This window comes from Vicia villosa, linkage group LG1 (assembly GCF_029867415.1).
Source record: "Vicia villosa cultivar HV-30 ecotype Madison, WI linkage group LG1, Vvil1.0, whole genome shotgun sequence".
Classification (NCBI taxonomy): Eukaryota; Viridiplantae; Streptophyta; class Magnoliopsida; order Fabales; family Fabaceae; genus Vicia; species Vicia villosa.
Window position 1 is genome coordinate 75,775,589 of NC_081180.1, and position 26,375 is coordinate 75,801,963.

Sequence of the window (26,375 nt, forward strand, 5' to 3'; positions counted from 1 at the left end):
TGGCAAAAGCAGTATTAGTGAAGAATATTTAGCAGAAGTAATATATTAAGCAGAGGTATACTTAGTAGCAGAAATAATATATATATATATATATATATATATATATATATATATATATATATATATTAGTAATTAGTAGTAGACTAATAATTGAGTAGCAGAAATATTTTAGTAGCAGTGTTGTACTTAGGGGTGTTCGCGGTGCGGTTTGGGAGGTTTCAACGTAAAAAATCATCTGAACCGCAAGAGGAAAAAATGCGTGGTTTGGTTTGGTTTGATTTTCTTTTAGAAATAAAACTGAACCAAACCAAACCAATGTGGTTTCGATTGGTTCGATTGGTTCGGTTTTTTTTACAAAAATTTATCGAGCCATACATTTACATATTGATGAAAACATAACTTTGTATTTAGTCATTTATGTGTTATCAAATAACAACAAAATTCATCATATTTAGATAATAACGTTCTATTTAATATACAAAAATAATATTAGATAAAAGTGGAAGAAAAATATATAAAATAGTAGCATAAAATAATATCAAAAACACTATAATGAAATAGAAAAAAAGAGGAGATGAAATATTAGAGAAGATGAAAAAGAAAGAGCAGAAGAGATGCGATTAGATAAGAAGATGAACATTAAAAACGTAATTGGAAGAGAGAACAGTAGAGTAAAAATAATAAGATGAAAAAGAAAGAACTTAAAATATGAAAGACTAGAAAAATATGTGATATGTATTTGGAAAAGAAGATGAGAAGAAGGTGCAATACCGCTAGGAGAGATTTGAGAAGACTTAAACTGAAACCTTAAGTGTGAGGAAAAGAAAATCATTCGTAATCGTAAGGCTAAGATATAATAGGTTTGAGTTTGAGTTGGATATAAGTTAATTGAAGTTTAGGGGGTTGTAACATAATGAGGTTTGGTTTGGTTTGTAAAATACAAACCGCAAACCGAACCAAACCGCGCGATTTGTTAAAAAATGACCCAAACACATCCGAAACAAATGCGGTTTTTTGTGATTTCGGTTTGGTTTGGTTCGGTTTTGCAGTTTTCTATTGGGCCGGTTTGGTTTTGAAAACCCCTAGTTGTACTAATTTGACAGTGGAAATTTAGTAGCAGTAGCCGAATAAGTAATAGCAGAATAATGAAATGATAGAGTAATGTATTATTAAAGGAGACATTGGTTAGTACCAGTAAAATAGCAGGACTAGTAGTTTTGGCAGAAGGATAGTATCAGTGAAACCGTAATAGTAGTAGTAGTAGTAGTATGGTTTGAGAATATCAGTACATGACGACAATATCAGTAGTTTTAGCCGAGAAATTAATTAACTGGTTTTAGTTGAAAACTGTCTGAGTAATTAGGGAACAGTTGTGGCGTGTTTTGGTGATTTGGTTTGTTGAGTACTTAGTTGAAAAGTGTGAATTTTCAGGTGGCGATGAATTTAGTTGAATTGCCTCTAATTATTGGCAGAATAAAGTTGTAGGCTTTATGGCCAATGTTGATTTTTCATTGAATTATTTGTGTTGATTTATGGTTGTTGATTTATTGTTGATATGTTGTCGTTGATATGTTGTTATTGATTTGTTGTTGTTGATGTGATGATACTAAGTTGTAGGCCTATGGCCAATGTCGAAGTGATGATGAGTACCTCTATTTATTGGTACAATGTTGCTAAGTAGTTGTGTTGTTGATGAATTATTATTGTTGTTATATGACATCCATATTGCGTTGCATACATCGCATTATCAAGTTGGGGGCTTATGCTCTGTAAGTTAGCCTGGATTAGAAAAATATTAAGTTGAAGGCTTATGCCTTGTTGATGCCTTTATTAATTGACAGTTCTAAGTTGGGAGTTCTGCTCCAATGGTACCACATGCATGTGCATTGTTATGAGTTGCATTTTAAGTTGTTATATGATGTTGATGATTTTGTTGTATATTTGTTGTGATAATTTTGTTGTGATATTAAGTTGATTATTTTGTGTAGTATTATATTGATGACTTGTCGTATTAATTGTTGTTATAAGCTTTGAAGTGGTAATTTGGTATGATCTAATCCTAATATATTATTTATCATACGCTTGTTTATATTGGTAGATATCTCATCCTTTCTGTTTGAATGTTTTCCTCTATTGGTAACGTGCAGGTAAACAAGAATGAAGACTAGTTAGCTTCGATAGTTCGAGTCGATAATGTCGCTCTCATATGTAACACTCGGGGGGGTGGCCGATAGTTGTTTTGTTGTTGCTTTTGTTTTATGTTGCTGAATTTTAAGTTGAATTTTAAGAAGTGCCATGATGTTTTCAAGTTGCCTTAGTTGAACAAGATGATATGTTATTTGAAATTGAATATTGTGATTCCGCTGCGTAATTTATAAAAAGTTGTTTGGTTTCAAAGACTAAAGTATGTTGTTATCGGTTCATCCGAATGTGATGTGTTATGTATTTGCTTTACATGCGATTAATTTATGTTATTGTAAGTTGAAAATGTGGCATCCCATATGTTGTTGAAATTTTGTAACTCTGATTTTACATTATTCGTTGGGTAGAAATGGAATGTTACATGTCCTATTAGTTGCTCCAAAAAATGGCTCTGTGCAACAACCATCCTTTGTACCACTATCTTCATCTAAATTTTTTTAGTAGAACTCATGTTGATATGTGGTTAAAAATTAAAATCCACAAGTTTACTCAGGAGAGAAGTTTTGATGTGGTAGATTTATTAGAGTATCCAACTTTCTTCAAAGAGATGAGTAAGAGAGACTGGATCCAAATCAACATCAGGATCATTGAAAGAAACTAAACAGTTGCATTAGAGTTCTATGCTAATGCGTTCAACCATTCACCGAGTAATTATGCGTCATTTGTTTGGGGCAAGGAGATTGATTACGGTCTTGCCAAAATTGACAAGTTGTTGAGGTTGACACCACCAGAGGAATGTAACATTTAAAGAAGGAAGCATCTGATGAAACTCTCAAGTTATGATGAATGGGAGCCAATTTTGCTAGATCTGCATTGACTTGAAGCTCAATGGTTCCAAAAACCAGGACAAAATCCTACAAAGATAACCATCCAAAAATTGAAACCTATACCCAAGGCATGGGTATATCTTTTTATGTCTACTTTACATGGAGCTTCAAGTACTTTTAAATTCATCCTCTTAATGGTATATGGGTTTCTGGAATTTATTAGAGGAGAAATTGTGAAGATTAATTGTAGAAAACATCAAGTTAATTGTTGATTCTAAGCATAACATTTTTTGGAATTGATGTATTATTAATGAAATATGCAGGTTTTTAGGTGTCTAGAGCTAAGACAACGATACTAGCTTACCTCCAAAAGTGTTAAAAAACAAAGTCATTATGAATAGCATGTCCAAAGATCTGATGCATCAAGCAAGAGTATAAACTAAAGAAAACCATGAGCAGTAACCACCACTTGGTCAAGAAGTCCCTCCAACACAAGAAGCGTAACAACTGCCTCCTCATCTCATCCAAAACAATTCTACGGGGAAGTCCAACGGGGCCAGTGACATCTTTGCATCTCTATATATAGACCAGTCTCTTTTTTGATTCGTAGTTAAGAGTGGCTATGAAATAGTACCACAATTATATGCTTGTTCCAAAATTGCTCGAGCGGTTTGGCAAAAGGGAAGACATTGAGAGATATTTTTTGAACCATAGAAAAATAGTTACAGAAAGAGGAAAAAAATGATGTGAGAACAGTTTTTGAGGTTGGAGCATGCACACCAGAAATGATATAGGACTTGATAAGCTTCAACTCATCCCCTCTCCAGCCTCTTTTCGATGACCAGTGATTCAGGTGTTTCACTGTCGTTTTTATTTTTGATGTATTCCTAGCTTTAATATTTATGTTTTAATTTTTGTTAGTTGCTTCCCCTTTTATTCAATTGTATTAATTTCTTGAAATTAATGAACTCCTTTACTTTCTAATATTTTAAATTTCCAGTTTAAAAGCATTGTTTATTTACCAATGATACCACAAGAGCAAAAAAAAGTTTTAAAAAAAGATTTCCACCATATAAAATTTAAAGAGCTCATTTGTTACGAAAGTTCCGAATGCAGATTGACAGACAACGAAGAGGAATGATATCTAACTGATGTATACTAAATTTTCAGAGACCTAAACAAGTAACATTTGAGCTCAAATATTTCTCTTTTTACTTTTTTCATTGTTATTGAGAGTATCCATGCAATGACTTATTTTTCCATAACTTGTGATATTTCTTAGTAGTTTATTGGTCTAATTTTTTATATATACTGAGACACTTATTTGTTGAAACTCTGAGTCTTTTCAAGCCACATTGTAATGAATTTATATGTTGTTAAACCTCGTTGAGCCTTAACTCTTTTGTTCGGTGGCATAGCCAAATTAAAAGCCTATTGGTTTGAAATATTAGTTTTTCCACCCTCTTTGAAGTTACATAGAAATTTTATTCTTCCTTGTTAATGCAAATGATTATGTTTGTGGTTTCTTTTGGAACTAGAAACATCTTAACTTTGGGGTTGGGGTACTAGAGAACATGGTTAAAAAAAAAGTAGTAAAAACAAAGAAGTTAAAATGACTTCTTAAAAAAAAAATAGAATAAGTTGTTCACTAGTACTCTTGAATTGGTACTATGTTAAAGATGGTTGTAAAAAAAAAAGAAGAGATATTTAACTCCAAATTTTAAGGCTACTATCCAAAAATATTTCACCTTGACATAAGCTCCATTATAACCCAAAAAGACCTCAAAAAATGTGTATTTAAATTTTGACTTTGATTGACTATTTAGAAGAAAAAAAATTCAAGCTTGAGATCTCTGAGGTGCTTTTTTTGAGAATGACTAAAAACAACTTTAAAATCTCTTGAGTTTCGTAGTTGGATGTATGTAAATTGAAGAATGTGAAGGGTTTGAGTGTTAGGGATCTATGCATGGTCAATATGACACTTTTAGGTAAATAGAGCTAGAGTTGGCTTTAAGATATTGGTGGAGACTATCCTCTTATTTGAAATAATTAGACTCATTCTAAATTAATTGTTTTCTTATAATAGTTAATTAAGAATAAGATCTTCATAAAGGTTAACCTCTATAAATAACATGTGATTGTAAACATCGAAGGACTCTCTTGTATGTTTTCCGAGCTTTTAGGAAGACTTCTTTCCACCATTTTCGTTATGTGGCCTTATGAAAATCCTAATTCGATTTTATTTTTCGAAGTTTTACATTTACTATCAAGAAATTGGTGAATATATTTATTTTTTGTTATTAAAAATTATATCTTGATAAGACATATTTTGTTTACTGCCCTTTCTCAAGTTGAGGTTGCAATTTTGTATCTCTTATATTTTCTTTTGTTTCTTCTTGTTGTTTTTCATTATCTTGATTTTTGGATAGTTCTTGTTTCCCACCTTTTGATTTATGGATTTTTCTTTTGCATTTGGTTGCTAGTTTTAAACATGAATTTCATGTATTATATAACTCAACACATACTCTAATTGAAGAAAAGTAAATTAACAATTACATACACCACACACGCACACGTCCTTGTTAGCCAACTTTGGTTAGACAAGACAAATGCAAACACTCTACTCAATTGATGCTATTTTGCTATACCTATTCTTCATGTGATACTACAAAGTAACATTCATTTAATAAGAAAATTTAGTTCATCAATCAAGTATGTAAGAAAAATAATATATGCCGTAGGACTATAAATTAAAGCTAAATATAGACAAAGGTGAGTGGACGGTTTGTATATGAGCTTTGTCCTTTTTTGCAAACATAGATAAACATGGAAATTTGATTTGATTGGGTTAGGCCATCGCTTTTGTTAGGTTCCAAAATTATTTATCTCGTGCATGATAGAAGAAAGATTGATTGATAGGAATATATTATTGTGTTAGATGCGTGGGGTTGGGGGGAAATTAGAAAGAGACACTTTTTCTATATAGCAAGGAACATATGTGTACGAAAAGAAGAGGACCAAGTATTAAGAATCAAACTTTATCAAAGTGCTTTATAAAAATATATATTTGTCTAAATATATTTATTTTTCTAGTTGTTAGATTTTTTTCAAATAATTATTGGCGCAACAACTGAGAGAGAATTGAGCGAAGAGTATTGTTTACTTCTTAGATTTTTTTGAACAATACATTTTTATGGGAAACACACCATTTATCTATCTAAAACTTTATAGCTGATTAAATTTTTTAACTTATAAATGCTCAAATCATCACATTTCTATCTAATATAAAGTTATTTTCTCCCACTACTCACATTTGCTATATTCTCAACAATAGTATCTAATATTTTTAGAGGTAAAGAGAATAAAAAACAAAAGGATATTCGAAAAATATCTTCCTAAAAAATGAAATATTAAATATACTACATTCCTTTCCCCTAATAATAGACTTATTTAATATTAATTATATTGTAAATTAAAAAAAATAATAGATGTAATTTGTTGGTCCACAATTTAATCGCTAATGGCAATATTTATTTATAATTATAAATTAAAATTTATTGATATTTATTATTTAATAATTTTAAAAAAATATAATCAATATTATTTTAAATATTTTGTGTTTTTTAATTATACTCTCTGACTAATATAAAAATAATTAAAGAAAGAAACTTTTGGAAAATTAATTTTAAAAAAATTAAATTTATACATATTTTTTAAGAAGGAATTTATAAATAAATTATTTGTTGTAAGTCGTAAAGAGTGTCAACTAAGATTTGTAATATATTTGTGTGTGAAAATCTTGAATGAGAAAATATCTAAAGGAAATAATAATCTAGTTTCGTGTGGACCACTTTGAAAAGCATGCCCAACCTGTAATTGTGGGTCAAGTTGATAGGAAAGTATAGGGTTGTCGTCCACGTTCAAATAGGACTAGTTTAATTACATTGTTTACGATTCATCGATTACTTTATGCCAAATATTTAGACAAATATGGATAATTTCAAAATTTTCTTAAATTTTTTTTGTCTTTTTAAATTTTTCTTTAAAATTTTTTTAAATCTTAATTTTTTCTTTTTACTTTAAAACTCTTACCATAATAGCAAAAGAATACATATTTATAATTATTAAACCTAACAACTAAAGCCCAAAACATAAATCTTTTCTAAATGGACCCATGAACGGAACAAAAAAAATCTAAAAACACGCGAATCGAAGAAACAATTTGATTTATTGAAAAATCTAAATACTGTACAGACAAACCTGAGTAGCCGTACGAACCCGCCGACCGACCACCGTGGCCTCTGCCGCCGCTGAACACCAACCACCGCCCCATTCTAGAAACCAGTTGGCACTTCGACTGTCGTCGACTGATTTCGCCAAAAATCCACAGCTCCAGTGCCGCCTGATCCGACTTTTGCCCTGATTTCAAAATTTTGATTTTCTCAAATACTTTCTAAAATTTATAATTTTTCTTATTTATGCAATCTTCAAATATATTTTATTTATGTTCATCATCAAAGACATACTACAATAATCTTCACCTTAACTTAAAATTATTATTTGATAAAAAATTGATATCGTGATATATTTATAACAAAATTTTGTTTTTTATAAATTTTTTTAATCTAAATATTTGAATTCTAAACCCTGGATTTATGTTGTTTGGACTTTGAACTGGCGTTGAGAATGATACTACTATTCTCCATTAGTGATTATTGTAATTTTTTATCGTGTCGTATAATGATTAGAGTTTATTTTTTAAAAGTAAAAGAATAGAATATCACATGTAGGGGTGGCGAAACGGGTCCGGTGCACGGAGAAAGTCCGTTTTACCCGCACTTTTAGCGGGGCGGGACAAAGTTTTAGGTCCACTTTCTTTATTGTATCCGCCCCGGCCCGCCCGTTTTTTTGCGGACATGAACTTCTTCATATAATTTTACTATTTCTAGGCCTAAAAGGTTCAATGCCCGTAGGCTTTCCCCGCCCGCTCTCACTTTTTTAGGGCGGGGCAAGGTTTTAGACCCGCTCTCTCAAATATGTCCGCCCCGTTCCGCCCTTTTTTTTGCGGGCATGCCCGTTTGCCATCCTTAATCACATGTTCATATACTTGATATTCATGCATCATCATCAACTAATTATTACAATTCAATTTAAAAAAAAAAATTAATTGCGTAACATCTTACGGCAGTATTGCGAATTCTCCGAACTCATTCGCATCATGGTGGTTATAATTTAGAGAAATGGTTGATGCATTGACTGTGTAAAATATTTTTACACTGTCAACTGATTACTATTATCTATTGAGAAAAAGGGATATGCATTAAAAGTGTAAAATATTTTTACACTATCAATCAATCACAACCATGTATTCAATTAAAACACAATTTTAATTTTAAAAAACTAATATGACATTGCTAGTGTATAGACTTTGATTGGTTGTATGTGTAACGTTAGTTTACACGGTCAGTGGACTACCTTTATACTCTTATGTATTTAATTAAATAATTTTTTATTTAAAAAGTAATTTAATGTCATGATAAATTAATGACTTTCTATTGAATAATAATGTAAAATTATTTTACATGATCAGTACACTACTTTTTAACTCTATAATTTATTAATAAAATTCATATTAAATTATCATTGATTTAATGGTAGTGCACGACACTGTAAAGAATTATTATACATTCATCCGATTAGAATATCTCAGTGCACCGTCTCTTTTCTCATTGCCGATTACCTTTGGTTCCACCGAATACTCTTATTTGGTTTATTTGGTACAAATTAATCATTTTTATAAACAAAATAAAATTAGAGAAAATAAATATGACTTAAAAAATAGATAAAAATAAAATAAAAATATATAGTTTTTCATATTATGTAAGGTGTATTTGTTTCAAAATACCATTCGTTGAAATTATATTTTCAAAATTAATCTTTTCAGGAATAATAGTGTTATCTATTGTTTGGTTAAAAAGAAAAAACGGTGAAGTTAAATGTTCATTTACTTTTTATTTATGTATAATTTATATCATATATATATATATATATATATATATATATATATATATATATATATATATATATATATATATATATATATATATATATATATATATATATATATATATATATATATATATATATATATATATATATATATTAAATTTAAAAATTATAAAAAATAAATATGATTAATAGTGAAAAGTTAAAGTTAATTTAATTTTATTTGTATGAAAATATTGATTTTTCATACTTTAAACATGGAATAACAATAATAAATATTATGATAAAAAATTAGGTGCAAGAAGAGTATAAGAGAAGAGAAAAGCGTGACCAAAGAAAAATGGAGGAAATGACAAATATATGTAAATATGCCTAATCACGTTGTAGTCTAATCATTACAATGTCGATATTCCAACTTTTAATGTGTTTCTCAACGACTATAAATAGGTTAATTGCGTTGCGATATGCATTGAGTGGTATCTTTGTCGTCCAATGAGCCGATCAATTGTTGGGTCCTTAAGTGGAATCATTGTCGTCCAATGAGGTGATCAAAATGTTGGATCCTTAAGTGGAATCCTTGCCTCCCAACGAGACCATCAGTCACTAGATCCTTAAGTGAGATCCTTCTCGCCCAATGAGACGTTTAATGGCTAGATCCTTTAGTGAGATACTTGTCGCCCAGCGAGACAATCAATTGCTAGATCCTTAAATGGGATCATTGTCGTCCAACGAGACGATCAATCGCTAGATCCTTAAAATGGTATCTTTGTCATCCACGAGGCGATCATTTACTGGATCCTTAAAACGGTATCCTTGCAGCCCACCAGGGCAATCACGATCACAAAAGCCATTGAGACAAAGGGTAAAAATAAGAAGATAATGATAAAAGCAGTTAACATAAATGACGCCCCAAAGGGACGCCGTTTTTCATAACAATAAAAAAAAAACCTCGAAGGGGCAAAGGAAATACAACCAAAAAAGGTGAGAACAAGAACTATTCTTCATTCACTAGCTGTCCATCTCGAACCACCTGGAAATGATCCATGGAACTCAAGTCCATAATGGGATAAAGAAGAGAAATATGTCTTTTCAGTCCCTCAAAATGATGGACAGAAGTCGCCACGACTTCATCCTTCAGTAGGGAAATCCACTCCTCCAAACCTTTATAGGTATCATTAGTTTTCTCGAGTGATTGCTTCAAAATCTTCACTTATGTGAGCTGAGTGCAGACCTGGATGGTCGCCCTTTCGGCAAGAGCCTTCAAATCATCCTGCCTCTCCTTTAGTTGTTCTATCATTGTCCTGCCTTTACAAGTGCGCTTTCTAACATTGATCTCCCAAGAGCAAAGCCCCCTGAGGTGCAGGGATATTTCTCCCTCAGTGCTTTCTCCATTAATAAGCACCTCAAGAGTTAGATCTCCAGTAGATCAGAAAGCTGAGAAAGGGACATGTCAAAAAGCCACTGGTAATTATCAGGGAAATTCTTAGGGAAAGAAAAGAGGTAGTCTACAAACTCCATGAAATTAAAAGCTTAGTTATTTCATAAGGAGGGCTCGGAAGGGGGCGAATCATCTATTATCCTCTCCACGTCTCGCCCTGCCTCACGATTACTTGTCGGCCCAGAAGGATCCACTTCCCTTATAGGAATCTTATGAGGGTGAATCTCGGCCGCTCTATAAGTCTCGCCTTGCGCCATCTCCCTGAACCTACCATGTCTTGGGCGAAGGAACATATTGCCTACTTCTGAGTCGCCTGCCTCTTCACTGTGCGCTCCTTCTTCTCGTCAAGAGGGATTCATATCATATCATCTACAAATAACAAACATCATTAAAATGAAGCGATAGGTAGAGTTAGATATATTTTTTCATACCTAAATATTCCTTCACTCCATTGTCGTCTTCATTGATAGACGCTGGCCTTAGGATCTAGAGGGGGGGTGAATAGATCTTAAACAGTTTTGCGGAATTAATTGAACTTTAAACGGAAGTGATTCTGAATCGACTCGCGTCTATTCCGAACCACTATTGAAACGATTGTATATGTGTTAAAACCACTAACCAGCTTGAGATAAACGATAAGAGAATACACTATAGAATCAATACGTCGCTCTATTGAAAATCAATTAACTTCTTATATGATGAACGACGTTTGCAATGCAGTAATGGTGAAAGAAGCAAAAACACAAACACTTGGTGATAATGATCAAATTGATGGTGATTCAATGTGTGATGGATTGTGAGGTTTATATAAGTTCTTAATTCACAATCTTAACACTCAGATCGTTGATCAATTTGCTATTATAACCAAATATGAACAAAACGTAAATGAAAAGGTAAAAGCGACAAGAACACGATATTTGTTTAGGCAGTTCGTCGATCGTCCTCGCTATGACTACGTCTGCCCCCAATTCCAAACTGAAATTGGGAAATCTTTCATTAATGTTGAAAGCAGTTTATACAAAGAAGATAACAAAGCGATAAACCATAAACCAATTATGTCGATCCTTTGAATCTTCTTCCCCCTTAATCTTGAATCAGATCAAGGTGATCCAAGAGCTTCACTCGATCCCTTTTCTGCAGTGTCTTGAATTGCCTTGAACCCTTGTTCTTCAATCTTCACACTCAGATGGATCCTCGATGAAACCTCTTGATAAAAACCCCCAAGAAACACCTATCTTGGAGGACAAAACCCGCAGATTTTATTCACCAAAAACCCCACAAATCTTCACCCACTAGGAATCTTCAATTCTGTTCCATGGACGTTATCGAACTCGATCACTAACCCTCAACGCAAGAATGATTATGTGTAATTGTGTTGGAGATGACGAAGAACGAAGATGAGAAGCCTTTGTGTATCTTTCAGTCGTTGGTGTTGATTTCAATAATGAACATTTGATAATATATATGAGTGCTTTTCAGTTGATGCAGAGAAAACCAAAAATTCTGGCATTTTTGATCAGATAGGTCGACCTCTTGTGATGCTTAGGTCGACCTAACAGAGCTGCTTATCCTTTTTGATCAGATATGTCGACCTCTTGTGGTGCTTAGGTCGACCTAACAGAGCTGCATATCCTTTGGATGTTATTTGTTCCCAGTTAGGTCGACCTGGTAAAGGAGTAGGTCGACCAGAATCCACTTCAAATGCGTTTTGGGGAATTTTTCTCAGATTAGGTCGACCTAGTTGATGTGTGGGTCGACCTAACAGAAGTGTATGAGATTTTCTCCATTTTAGGTCGACCTGGATTGACAGTAGGTCGACCTAGCTGCTGCTTTTCTGCATTTTTCTTGTTTTGCTTGTGTTGAGTCGACCTATATGCATAGTAGGTCGACCTGCTCTGTTATAAGTAACCAATGCTTGCTTTTCTTTTGAGTTCTTCTGCTTGTGCCTTGTTGCTTGTATGCTTGTTGAGTTTGCCATGAATCAAAAACATCTTTGTGAGTGTGATCTTGTATTCACATTCATGATCCCGGTTGATAACGATACTAGAAACCATGGACGAAAACACTCAAGGACCTCAATTACTTCTCGGTCGAGGGGAGAAATGACATGTGGATCCACCATCGCCATTAGACTTGGATCTGAAGACAAGGACAGAGGGAAAAGAGATTCACATTTCGCCCCTACTACAACAGTAGAATCGCTATCCTGACCCCTTATCCTTACAAACTTGTCTTTACAATCCTCATAAGGGTTGATGAAGGGTTTTAGCAGGAAGATGTCATTAAAAGAGCGCAAAGTCACTTAACTATTGGTAGGAAGGAATTTCGTTCCAAAGAAGTAGAGATACACCCAAACTATAACAAACTATCTGGAAATCTCTAAGTATACCTCATACTTTTAGAGTAACTTGGGACAGAGCGACATTAGTAATAGCTAAAAAATCTACTTCAAAGGAAGTAAAGGGAATCAGAACCATCAATTCATAAATAATAGGAAGATGGATATAAAATTAGGGGGAAGACATTCCTCCAGAAGTATCCATACTCACCCTCTCTGCCTTCAAGCAAGGTCCCATTATGACATCCGTTTGTTGACCGGTGCTAGAAAAATTGATGTCGTGATAAATTTATCGATAATTTCTTCATTAGAATACATGGATATAATATCCTGGACATGAACAGATGTTGTTTTCTTCCCCATAATCAAAACAAAAATAGAGACTTGAGAGAAAAGATGTCTAACCCATAAATGTTTCTCTAAGAAAAAGAATGAGGAAAGGAAAGTGAAAGGGTTTTACGAATTAATATAGGGAAGCCCAAAGATACACGAGGGAACTGCCATAGGAAGTGGGAGAGTCTCCACATCTGAAAGACACATGTAAGAATTAAAACAAACTTGTTTTCTTGAGAAGCGCCATATGAGGTACATTAAATGCCACATATACCTTTTCTATCTAAATACTCAAGCTTTCAGAAGTGATTAATGTTTTGATGTCTTAGAACATCACACATGAATATGCGTGTGCTTTAGTATACTATTCGCCTTTTCTACAAATGACTTCAGCCGAGGGACTCACCCTAGCTGAGGGCTGAGGGACTCGCCTAGTGAGCATGGTTATCCTCGCCTTGAGAAATTAATGATAGGGCGAGGGGCGCACTCTAAGATTTTAAAACACTCCACCCTTAGAAAATCCCTCGTGCTTGAGGGACTATGTAGTATTATATTTGTGGATGCCCTAAAATAGGGAGACGCGCCTTGATGACCCAAAAACCCGTCCAGAGGAAGCCCTGACGTGTGAGTCAAGAAAGAAGGAATCTCGACTAAATCCTAAAATATAGGTGGTTAATAACTTCCCAGAGAAAATATGAGTGGTTAACGCCACTAAGGGTGACTAAAACTCTAGGTCCTAGAGACCTCTATAAATACATTTCCTCTTAAGGAAAAGGACATACTGTAACTAATACACATTTTGTACACCATAAAGAGCACAACGCTCACTGCGGTCTTAACACACGACCACCGTCAATTGTACACTTGCTACAAAGCATCACCGATCCTCAATAGAGCCTCCCATCTCACGTGAGCATATATGCTAAATTTCTCAAAAAATTCTAAGACCTGAAACCCTATAAATTTATTATACAGTTTAAAAGACAACTCAATCTCAAATACACATTTTTTATAGCTAAAACCTCGCCACTACGACAATTAAAAATTTAAACATCAAAATATTTACGGTTACATGTAAATCATCCACTGTCAAACTAAATTTACTGCCATAAAAAAAAATCTATTTCATATCAATATGATTATCACACATGTGTATATGCTATAATCTAAAATTTTTGCATTGCCAAACAAAACCTTATTAGCATGACCTAAAAATTGATATACTAATTGAATGATTATAGCACATGATGGAACGATTTAACAATCGTTTAAAAGTGAGAACATCATCATGTGATGAGGTGTCGACCACTGGCCAATAATAGTGACTCGCTGCCATGGTGGGCCAAGAGTGATAGATTTTTTTGGAGCACCAACTGTAAGTAATTGAGAATGGCCACTTCATTCATGTCGATCTTTTCCATCACGTTCACGTGGTAGTTGGGAAATCTCAACTACCATTCAAGTTCTACCTTAATTAATATATATCGTTTCTTTAATGAATTATAAAATATCTAACACAAACGTTGTTCAACAAGTTTAGTTAATTTGTGTGTTATTTAGGTAAATTAAGCAACCTCACACCCACCCATGTTTGGCTTTTTAATTATCAATACATATTATATTTTTAGATAAACGTACAAATTTAGGATTTTTTTAGAGCTAGTATTTGTATTACAATTATTGTTATTATTATTATTATTATTATTATTATTATTATTATTATTATTATTATTATTATTATTATTATTATTATTATTATTATTATTATTAATAATAATAATAATATTATGTTAAATTAAAATTTTGCTAACTATTTTAATAATTTAAATATATTAATCTACAATAATTTTTCATATTTAAATATATTTGTTTAAAATATAATTAAAATACAATATTATATAAATTCAAATTTTCTAAAATTAGCGTAACTGAAAAAACAATCTCTAAAATTATATGTCCAATCTTAAAATAGAATTTAATATTATTGCTCTATTAGGCTCGTTGTCTATTTAAACCATGTTAAATTACTTACTTAAAGAATTTAAAATAGAATTTGAACTCTTTATAAGTGAAAAGAGTCGTATATTCAATGTCTTAAGATTTTTTGTAAATATATGTCTTCCTTACAAGGTAGTGGTTAGACGATGTGTCCCATTGAAGTGTCTATGACGTGGTAAGGATGTCAACATCGGTACAGGTGTATGTGAATGAAAAATTTTCTACTTGAGGGGAGCATAAAAATCGATGGACTCACTAAAGTTGATGAAAGAATATTTGTAAAAGGCGGGGGTGATTTGGAATTTTGACTTCTTAAAATTGTTCGCTCTAGAGTTCCGAAATCGCAGATTGTTTGTTAATTGCCATCAGTAAGTCTCTCACTAAAGTGTTATTTTATTGTTTACTACCAGCATCTCCAGGTTGCAGGTTGCAAGATATGCTGTTTTTGTTGAAATGTAATCCAAATTCAACTTAGTTTAGTTTAAGTTTCATTTGGTTTGCGTTTGAATTGGGGTTAGTGTATATAAACCCAATGTTAGTTTAACTTGTAACACTTAAGCATTTTGAGAAATTGAGTTTGAAGAAAAGTTGGTCACAAAATTTTGTTAGATTTTCTCTCTATTTCTCTCTCTGCAAATTCTTTCATCTTCATTTTCAACCTTGTGCATCAATGGATTTGTAACTCTAACAATTAGTATCTCGAGCTCCGGTACGATTCCCAGGAAAACACAAGTGTACGTGAGGTGTGTGATTGATTTCGTTCCTCAAATTCACACTTAATTGAAGATCAAAATTGAAGAGATTCACATTTCTTGATTCTCAGGGTTTGGGAAACATAAGTGTGGGTGATAATTGAGTGATTTGCACAAGAACGAAGATGAATGACGGAAATGGTTGCTTGAATACAAAGCTATCAATATTCAACGAAAATAATTGGAATCGGTGGTCGGTTCAAATGAGTGCGTTATTTGGTGCTCAAGATGTTCTTGATCTCATCGATGACAGTTACACGTTGGTTGCATACAATGCAACAAAAGCACAAAGAAATATGCAACGTGAAACGAGGAAGAAGGATCAAAAGACATTCTTCTATATCCATCAGTGTGGGGATACAATGGTGTTTGAGAAGATTAGTGACTCGACGACGGAAAAGGTAACGTGGGACACACTTGTGCGGTGCTATGGTGGCGACGCATTAGTGAAGAACGTAAAATTGTAGTCCCTACGCAAGCAATACGAGAATCTCAGCATGAAGAACAATAAAAAGGTATCTGACTACATCTCTAGAGTGATTGTGGTCATGAATGAGATAAAGGCTTGTGAAGAAACACCATATGAACAAATAATCATTGAAAGGTACTAAGATCAATTACTCGTTAGTTTGATTACTAGTTGTAACTATAGAACACTCTAAAGGCACCAGCACCATGAGAATTGAAATGCTACAGTGTAGTTTAAAGGCACAAGAGTTGTGTATGACAGAAAGAAACTCTGAAAGAGAAACATAACACACCCTGAAAGCTTCTTTTGTCAAGAAGAACAAGAAGCAAACATTGCTAGAGAACAAGAAAAAAAATGGTGGTGGTGCTCAAAAGTCATAAGTCATAAGTCATAAGTCTCCAATCTAGGTGAGAAGGTATAGGACTCTACTTGACATGACAATAAGCATGTTTAAAGAAAAGAACCTACCTGGCACATTTGGGGGTGAAGCTATTGCCACGTCAGCATACGTGCTCAACAAATGTCCAACAAAGAAGTTAAGGGAAGTAGTTACTCTAGAGAAGTGGATAGGAAGAAATAAAAGTGTGAGCCACTTCAAAGTGTTTGGTTTTGTATGTTAGAAACACGTACCGGAGGCTACTAGAAGGAAATTAGAGATTCTGACTCTGAAGGAGAATCTGCCTCTGAAAGAGATTCAGACTCTAAAGGCGAGTCTGAGTCTGAAGGTGAGTTTGAGCCTGAAGGTGATCATGAGTCTGAAGGTGATAATGAGTCTGAAGGTAATGCAACCTCTGAAGGTAATCTAGCCTCTAAATGTGGCACTGCCTTTGAAGGTGGAGATTTTGAAGGTTAACATGGCTATGAAGGTGGACTTACGCAGTCTCAAATAACATAAAGAATTAGACAGATACCAAGGAGACTTGCAGACTTCGAGTTGCTGCATGATACTGAGATTGAATCTGAAGGGCAAGAATATAGCGTGCCATGATGGTGGAATATGAACTTGTCAGTGTCAATGAGGCACTCAAGAAGAAAGTATGAATGGAGGCCATGAAGGTCCATCGCGATAAGAAGTTTATATGTTTCAACCTCCTGGGTTTGTGATAAAGAATCAGGAAGGGATGGTATACAAGCTACATAAAGCCTTGTACGAGCTTAAGCAAGCTCCAAGGACTTGGAATATGGAAATTGATTTGTTTTTTAATCATCAGGGATACAAAAAATGTGAAATGGAGTATGGTGTGTATGTGCAACATACCTCTAATAACAAATTGATTCTGGTGTGTCTTTATGTTGATGATATGGTTCTAACAAGGAGCTATATTTCTAAGATAAACAAGTTAAAAAATGTGCTAATGAATAAATTTGATACGACTGACCTTGGAAGCATGATATATTTTATAGGGATGGAGATGTTACACTCTGAAAAGGGAATCATTGTGCACCAACTGAAGTATGAACTTGAGTTGCTAAAGAGATTTAATTTGGTGAACTATAAATCTGAAATCGCACCATCATAAACCAATCATAAACTGGATTCTGATGCTGATGGCGAGGATGTAGATGCTATAACCTTTAAATAGTTGGTTGGCTATCTGAGCTATTTGTGTAACACTAGGTATAACATATGTTATGCAGTTGGAATGAAAAGTAGGTCACATTGCCAAACTGCAGTCAGGATACTCAAGTATGTCAATGGAATTTCGAGGCATGGAATTATGTTTCCATATGGAGTGTTAGATGATGTTGAGCTGGTATGCTATTCATAATCAGACTGGTATGGTGACAGAGTTGACATAAGAAGCACTAGATGATATTTGTTTATATATTTATGAGCTCATATTTCATGGTGCTCCAAGAAGCAAACAATGGTTGCATTGTCAACCTGTGAAGCAAAATACATTGTTGGAGCATTATCAGCTTGCCAGGCTATTTGGCTTATGAATTTTCTGCAAGAATTGAAGTTTAAGATGACCAAACCAGTCAGATTGATGATTGATAACAAATTTGCCATAAGTCTTGCCAAGAATCTAGTGCTGCATGGAAGAAGCAAGCACATTGACACAAAGTTCCATTTTATGCACAATCAAGTTCAACATGGAGTGCTTGAGGTTGTTCAATGTAGCACTCATAAGCAACTTGCGGATGTGCAGACCAATGCAATCAAAATTGAGCACTTCATCAATTTGAGGGATGGAATTGGTGTTGTTGATTTTAACTTGAATATGAATTAAGGGATGATGTTGAAATGTAATCCAAATTCAAGTTAGTTTAGTTTAAGTTTAATTTGCATTTAAGTTTCATTTAGTTTGTATTTGAATTTGGGTTAGTGTATATAAACCAAAACTTAGTTCAGTTTGTAACACTTAAGCATTTTGAGAAACTGAGTTTGAAGAAAAGTTAGTTACAAAATTTTGTTACAGAGTCTCTCTCTACAAATTCTTTCATCTTCAACCTTGTGCATCAATGGAGTTGTAACTTCAACAGTATCCATCTTGAGGTGGACCCACATTAGTTATCACTGGTGTTTAAAGCTCATGGTATAAATGAAGGGGTCCAAGAGCCTTGACTTCTGAGGGATTTTAGATATGGATTTCTAGAACGCATGAGAAAGTTGTGAGACCTTCCTCCTGATGTGGACTCCTCCTCGTGACTTTGCTCTACACAAATAATTGATGGTTGAAATTTCAAGTTGCTTTTCTTCTTAGGTTGGTCATTTCCCGGTGTTTGAGAAAGTGGTTTGAACAATGTCTTCGTTTCCAACAGACGAAAGCAAACTTACTTTCGTTAAGGAAGCTTCTTCTCAAAGAAGAATATGGCCAGGTATCAACACTCTTGTGTTTAGAGATCTTTCACATCTTAATCATTTCGGTTAAATTGAGAGGGTAACACCTGTAAACACTCATCCCAAGTCAATGACCGTTGAATATGCAAGGTATGAAGTTTTAGAGAATGTTAGTATCTACCTTGACTTATGTGGTCCTTTATATAAGGGTCTTATTAGGATTTTAAAGACCCACAATCTTAGTTTTACATGGTGTCTAAAACGGAAAAAAATGTCAGAATACAATTTGTTGTATCATCTAACTGTTCTTTTTTAGCTACCTTCTTGGACCAGGTTTATTTATGCTCCAAATATCTTAGAACCTTGTATTGGGCAACTAATATTGAAGCCAGGGCTGACCCTGGGCCAGGCAATCAGGCCCACGGCCTCAAAATCGGGTGAAGAGTAAAAAATTATAATGGATATTAAGTAATAAACAAAATGCTTGCTAATGATATAACAAATTGCAGTTATAGCCGAGTGGTAATGGTCTTTGTCTTGCAACCAGCAAATCTTGAGTTTGAGACTAAGGAACAAATTTTACAATTTAATTTTTTAACTTTTATTTTATGAATCACAATGGTTGCCTTATACTCCCTCTGGCCTTATTTATAAGCAAATATTTCTTTTTTAAGTTTATTGAGTAATGAATGTATATGGTCTATTAGGGAGTATATAAGACTAGCATACCAATTCAATTTTTTTATGATTTCCTTATATATACCACTAAAATATAAAGGTGTTTAATGATTTTCACGTTTCCACATAACTTCTAAAAAAATATTGTATTAATATAAACTAAAAAGAAAATCAGATATGTATCGGATGAACCTTTTCAATTTTTTAAAATTACATTTTGAATAATATATGTTAATTATATTTAATTTACATTTAAAAAAATTTATCATATGAACAATTCATTTATTATTAAACTCATATAATAAAATTTAATATATTATTATTATTATTATTATTATTTATGTTTAGTTATATTATTTTTTATTTTTTTATAAAAAATATATTATTAAATTTTATTTTATAATAATAAATTAAAATATAAGAAATTTAGTATTTGCCCGGATCCTCTAAAATATCGGGATCGGTCCTGATTGAAGCTAATGTTTTTCCCTGTGATATAAATGTCTTTCCTTTTTAGACTCAGTAACTAAGTTGGGACTAAGGGTGGGAATAGGCTGGGCCGAGTTAAGCTTTGTCAAATCTGAGTCTGGCCTGCTAAAAAATTTAAAGCATAAGTCTGGCCTGTAGCCTGTCATAGGCTTATTTTTGGCCTGAGCCGGGCCTTTTCGAAGGTCTGATTGACCTATTAGCCTACTTAAAAAGCCATATCATTTGAACATAAATAAATAAACAATTAAACTAAAGTTTAACTAGACTATAGAATAAAAAATACAATGAAATTGAATGTTTATTTTGCATTGACTTATTCGAGCTTATCTAGTAGCATAAATTTTGTGAGATGATTTGTTTGAGAGAACTTACGAAAACACCATATGACATTATCCATAAGATTTCCTTTAACTTATTTTCATAAGTTCTTCAAGATAACTAAGTTTTATATTTGTATTTTTTATATAAATTATAAAATATAATATAAAAACAATAAATTCATTCATATTTATTAAAACAGGTCGGCCTGATAGACTTATAAGGCTCTTTGTATGGCCTTTGGCCTAACCTATTTAACTAAATAGGCTTATAAAAAAACCTAGGCCTTTTCTATTTAAGAAAAAAGTCTGGCCTGACCTTGTCCTGTTGTTATTCATGAATTTCGACTTCCTATTTGTAGTAAGATTTGGAGGTATTTAAGTCCATAATGTGAAAGATTAAGTCAAATAGATCCTTCAGTCGAAGAGCCTTCGATAGAATTGGAACATAGTCGAAGGTGAGATTTTCTCAGGCGTTATACTTGAAAGAAAAGACTTAGATATATTTATTTGTATCTTGGTTAGAAGTTGGTTAAAGTCGAGACTAACAGATAAGATCCGACAGTTTCTTCCGAGACACGTGGAAGTCTGATAGGCGAAGGTTGCATGTTATGGACACGTGGTGGTCCATACTTAGTCGACCGTTAGGGTAGGTACTAGTCAGAATATCTATATAATTAGCAGCAATGTTTGTAGTTTTAGGGGTCGGCATTTTTACATTACAAAAGAAAACTCTTAATCTCTGTGTCAAAAAGTGAGAAATAAGTATCATTTTTGAGAATGTACGTATGCGTACCGTTTTTCATTTTCATGCAATAAATTTACTTCATTCTAAAAAGTTCATGTTACTTTTAAGTTTCACAATCTTTTCCAGTCATTTACCTTTAAATTCCTGCATTTTATCCTTTACCCTTTTTAATCACCGAGTATAAGTAAGACAATTACAAACCTTACCAAAAACATATTTAGCACAATAAAGTTTTAGGATTCGCTAGTTGATCCTGCAAAGTTTTAGGATTCACATTTTTACATTACAAAAGAAAACTCTTAATCTCTGTGTCAAAAAGTGAGAAATAAGTGTCATTTCTGAGAATGTACGTATACATACCGTTTTTCATTTTCATGCAATAAATTTACTTCATTCTAAAAAGTTCATGTTACTTTTAAGTTTCGCAAACTTTTCCAGTCATTTACCTTTAAATTCCTGCATTTTATCCTTTACCCTTTTTAATCACCGAGCATAAGTAAGACAATTATAAACCTTACCAAACATATTTAGCACAATAAAGTTTTAGGATTCGCTAGTTGATCTTGCAAAGTAACCTTTAATGAGAGACTGACGGTTGTTTACCAAAATTCTGGATAAACACTTATGTAGGTTAGGCCGTAGGCCCCTGTTAGGCTATGTACAATGATTTGCATATTCAACACCCTCTTTTTTCACTTTTTATTCTCCACATCATCTTCTCTTTCTTCCACATAATAATTCAACACTCATTTAATTTTTACTCACTACAATGGTTTTGTTTAATAAAATTCAACATCCAATCTCACCATTTTAAACAATCACAACAACCAATAAAATTTTGCAAAGTAATATATGTGGGCCCACACTTTCTCATTCAACATGTTGAATGTTTTCAACACATATTAATCCACATCACTTTCAACTCTTTATTCAACACCTCATTGCACCTATTCAACTATTGAATAATTTTTTCAACACCTTCATTGTAAATGGTTTTAGTTGGTCTGACTTAAACTATTTACAATGGTTTCCAAATTCAACACCCTACTTTTTCACTTTTTATACTCCACATCATCTTCTCTCTCTTCCACCTAATAATTCAACACACATTCAACTTTTACTCACTACTAGGGGTGGACATCGGTTCGGGCCGGTTCGAGTTCGGGCCCAAAACCCCAATCCGGCCCAACCCTCGGGTGGTATCTATTGGCCCAATTCCGACCAAACCAATTTTCGGGTTTTTCGGTTTCGGGTAGAAACGGGTTCGGTTAGCTGGACCGGTTAATTTTGGTTTTTTATGTGGGCAATGATTTTTTTGTTTTTTTTTTAATTTTTGAAAATTCTTATTAGTAGTTATTGGGCCATTCCAATTTCCAGCCAAATTACATCACAACATTAGTTTTATTTTAATTTTAAAAATGACAAAATCAACTTTTTTTTATATTGTTTATTTGAATAAAAAAGTACTAACAATTTCACCAAATTATACTAGTTATTGCACCAAATCATTATTAAATTTAAAATATATATCAATAAATTGCTTTAATTAAATATAGACCTAAATCAACCAAATTAAAATAATGTAAATGTCAATAAATGACTTTAATCACTTAATCCATAAAAAAGTGAGATACCTCACAATCAGTAAGATAAATGAAAAATTATAACAGAGTATATCAATAAAATTCAGTCCATTTTAAGTCCTTTAAAAATTAAAAAATCAGAAACACAAATACTAAGATCTTTAAATGATCTTATTCATTCCTAAGTGCATTTCCTTCCGGCTTCTACACAAGTTCATAAGTCCGCTGCTTCCTCATGTTCATAAGTTCCCTGTAGAAAAAGATAGAAACTTCACAAATTTACAATCACAAAATTATATCAAACCCAAACAAAACATAACTATGATTTTAACAAATAGAAACTTAACATAATTAACAATCATAAAATTATATCAAAACCTATCAAAATATATCTATCATGTTAACAAATTATAGCATATATTACACATGTAAGTAATACCTATAAGAAAACTCATGGTATACATTTTTGCTTTAACTATACCAAAGAGGCCACATATCCCTTGCAGTATTGTTGTTGTCAATGGAGGTATCTGCAAGGATGTTTAGTAATCATGTTTCAAACACAACAACTTACACCAATCTTTTGTTTACCTGAAAAACAAAAAAGAAAGTTTTACCACTAGGACGTTCCAAGAATTAATTCCTTCATTTTTATGTAATCTGTGAAAACTTTTATTATCTTTCAAGCTGCAAGATCAAAACACTAAGATTTTTTAACACAAAACCATTATAGTTCATCAGATCCATACATAAACCATTATAGTTCATCAGATACATACATAAATCACTATTGTTCATCAGATCCATACATAAACCATTATTGTTCATCAGATCCATACATAACATAATAAAAGATCTTAACCCTAAATCACTTTTAGAGATTGACAACTAAACAAAAACACAAACACAAACCTTAAATTTAAACAAACACTCTCTAAATCACAATAGTGTATAAATCACATAAATCAACTACTAACCTTTTGATTACTGATATAAAACGTATAAAATTTCTCTAATGTAGCCTTGAATCCATCCAACTGCAGGAAAAAAGATGATAGCGAATGATAAAGATAAACCTGCAAACTACAAAATAAACATTTGTTAGTTAAAAAGAAGAATATAATGATATTAAGTTTCAAAAATTACATATGAAAAAAGGTTTGTGGTTGAAAGAGAAATCATAAAGAGATAATAGAAGCAGAAGTGAAGTAGTTAGGGTTTGAGACTGTGAGAGGAAACAGAGAGAGATCGGGGAAGGAGAATGCATAAGGGTTTGTAACCGTGAGAGAAAAGCAGAGAGATAGAGACGCAGATGGGAAGAGGAGAAGACTGACGGCTAGGGTTTTCTTGTGTTAGGTTAATGAGATATTTATTGGGCTTAAGAAATAGCCCAATCCAGCCCAATATAAATATAAATATTAAACAAAATAATATAAATAATATTAAAAGTCGGTCGGGTTCGGTTTTTTTTGGATTGGATTAGACCAACCGAACCGAACCGCTGCTACCCACTTAAAACCGTAGGACCAAACCGTTTGACCCGCAGACCCGAACTTGACCCGACCGAAAGCATTCGGATTGTATGGGCCGGTCGGTTACCTGCGGTTGGTGGCATTTTGTCCACCCCTACTCACTACAATAATTTTGTTTAATAAAATTCAACACCCTACCCCACTACTTTTATTTCATATACTTATTTTCTTTTATATTTTTGTTTTATGATTATATATTAAAATTAATTATATATTAATATTATTATCAATTGAAATTATGAAAAATGATGAATTTTAATATTATTAATTATATATTAATATTATTATCAATTTAAATTATGAAAAATTAAGAAAAAAGTGGAATTTTTTTTTGTGTCCAAATCAAATGAACCAAGTCTCTATTTATAGACCAAAAAAATGATGAATTTTGGTGAAAATAAAAATAAATAAATAAAATTTATTTACTATAAAATAAATGACATTAAATAATTATCATGAAATAAAAATATAAACACTCACAACAACCAATAATAATTTGCCAAAAATATTATGTGGCCCCCACTAATTTCTCATTCAACATGTTGAATGTTTTCAACAAAATAATCCACATCACTTTCAACATATGATTCAACACACCATTGTACCAATTCAACTATTGAAAAAAAATTTCAACACCTTCATTGTAAATAGTCTTATTTCCACCCTTAATTGTGATCGAGATCGACTAGAAATACTATACATTCTTGAGTATAGTTTACTTGAAGTTAAAGCATTTCAAAATTTTCTACATGTCAAACATTAGAATAAAAATTCATAGTGCAATCTTTCCGTTGATAGAAAAATTTTCAACTACCATTTTTTCTATAGAAATTAAAGGAAGAGTGATGAAATTGAACGCTGAAGAATAACTAGGAATAGATGAAAGATGCAAGGTTAGTGAAAATTCACTCAAAATTGAAAAATACTTCAAAATATTATAAAGGGACTCTAAGAAAGCCAAAATAAATAGTCACTAACCAGTAAAAAAATAATGAAAATACGAAATTTCTTAAGACAATAAGATTCATTTTTATTTTCTCCTTCATTTTTTTCTTCTTTCTTCTATATTATTTCTGTCTCTCTCTTGATTATATTTTATTTTTTAATGATGAGTGAGAATGAGATTAAAAGAGAAATAGAGAGAATGGAGACCAGAGGAAAGAACAATAAAGAAGACGATTCAAGTCCGTTTTTATATGTTTTTATTCAAAATAATTCTTAAATGTTAAATTGTAAGAATTTTCAGACAAGTTTTAATTTTAGAAACAAGACATGAACATTCAAAAATTATTTTAATATTCAGAAATTATTGTGAATGTGCGCAGAAAAATTGTAATAACTACTTGTGATTAATTTCAATACTATTAGCAAGTAAAATATGAGGCATATTCTAGATATGTGACTAGTTATTCAAAACATTGGTCAAGTATAATAGGAAAATTCATGTAAACTTGCATTTTACTTGGTAGAAAATGGCTCCCCGTAGACTTATAACAAATGTGGAACAAGTCCACAGAGGCATGTATGACTATAACAAATGTAGTCCATTTTATAGATCCTCAAAGAAGACGATCTTAGGATATGATTATAAAAACAAATTTTAAGAGGAAAGTCTTGGTATTTTGCTTGGTTTGGATGAATATTAGAGTGGAGAGGTCTGTAACCCAATTTATATATAATAAAAATTATACACAAATAATAATTAAGCAGACAATGAGAGTTTAATCATTTAATTAATTATATATAATCAAAATTATACGTAAACAATAAATAATAGAAATCAGACAACACCGCTATTCAATTTATATATAATAAAAATAATAAACAGCATACAACAAATTACACCACTATCTCTTTTTAAAAGTCAAACTCTTTTTAAAAGTCAAAATCAATTTTATTAAAAATTATAATACTGTTCTAGAAGACCCAACACTCCTAAA

At 32.3% G+C, this 26,375-nt stretch overlaps 1 long non-coding RNA gene across 1 annotated transcript; it reads right to left on the reverse strand.

Annotated features, from left to right (window-relative positions):
* Positions 1–22,898: 22,898 nt before the first annotated feature.
* On the reverse strand, positions 22,899–24,211 carry LOC131609888 (uncharacterized). Its single transcript, XR_009286351.1, has 3 exons — positions 23,881–24,211; positions 23,343–23,494; positions 22,899–23,153 (listed from the first exon to the last, which is right to left on the reverse strand). It is a non-coding gene; the product is annotated as an uncharacterized LOC131609888 (long non-coding RNA).
* Positions 24,212–26,375: the final 2,164 nt, after the last annotated feature.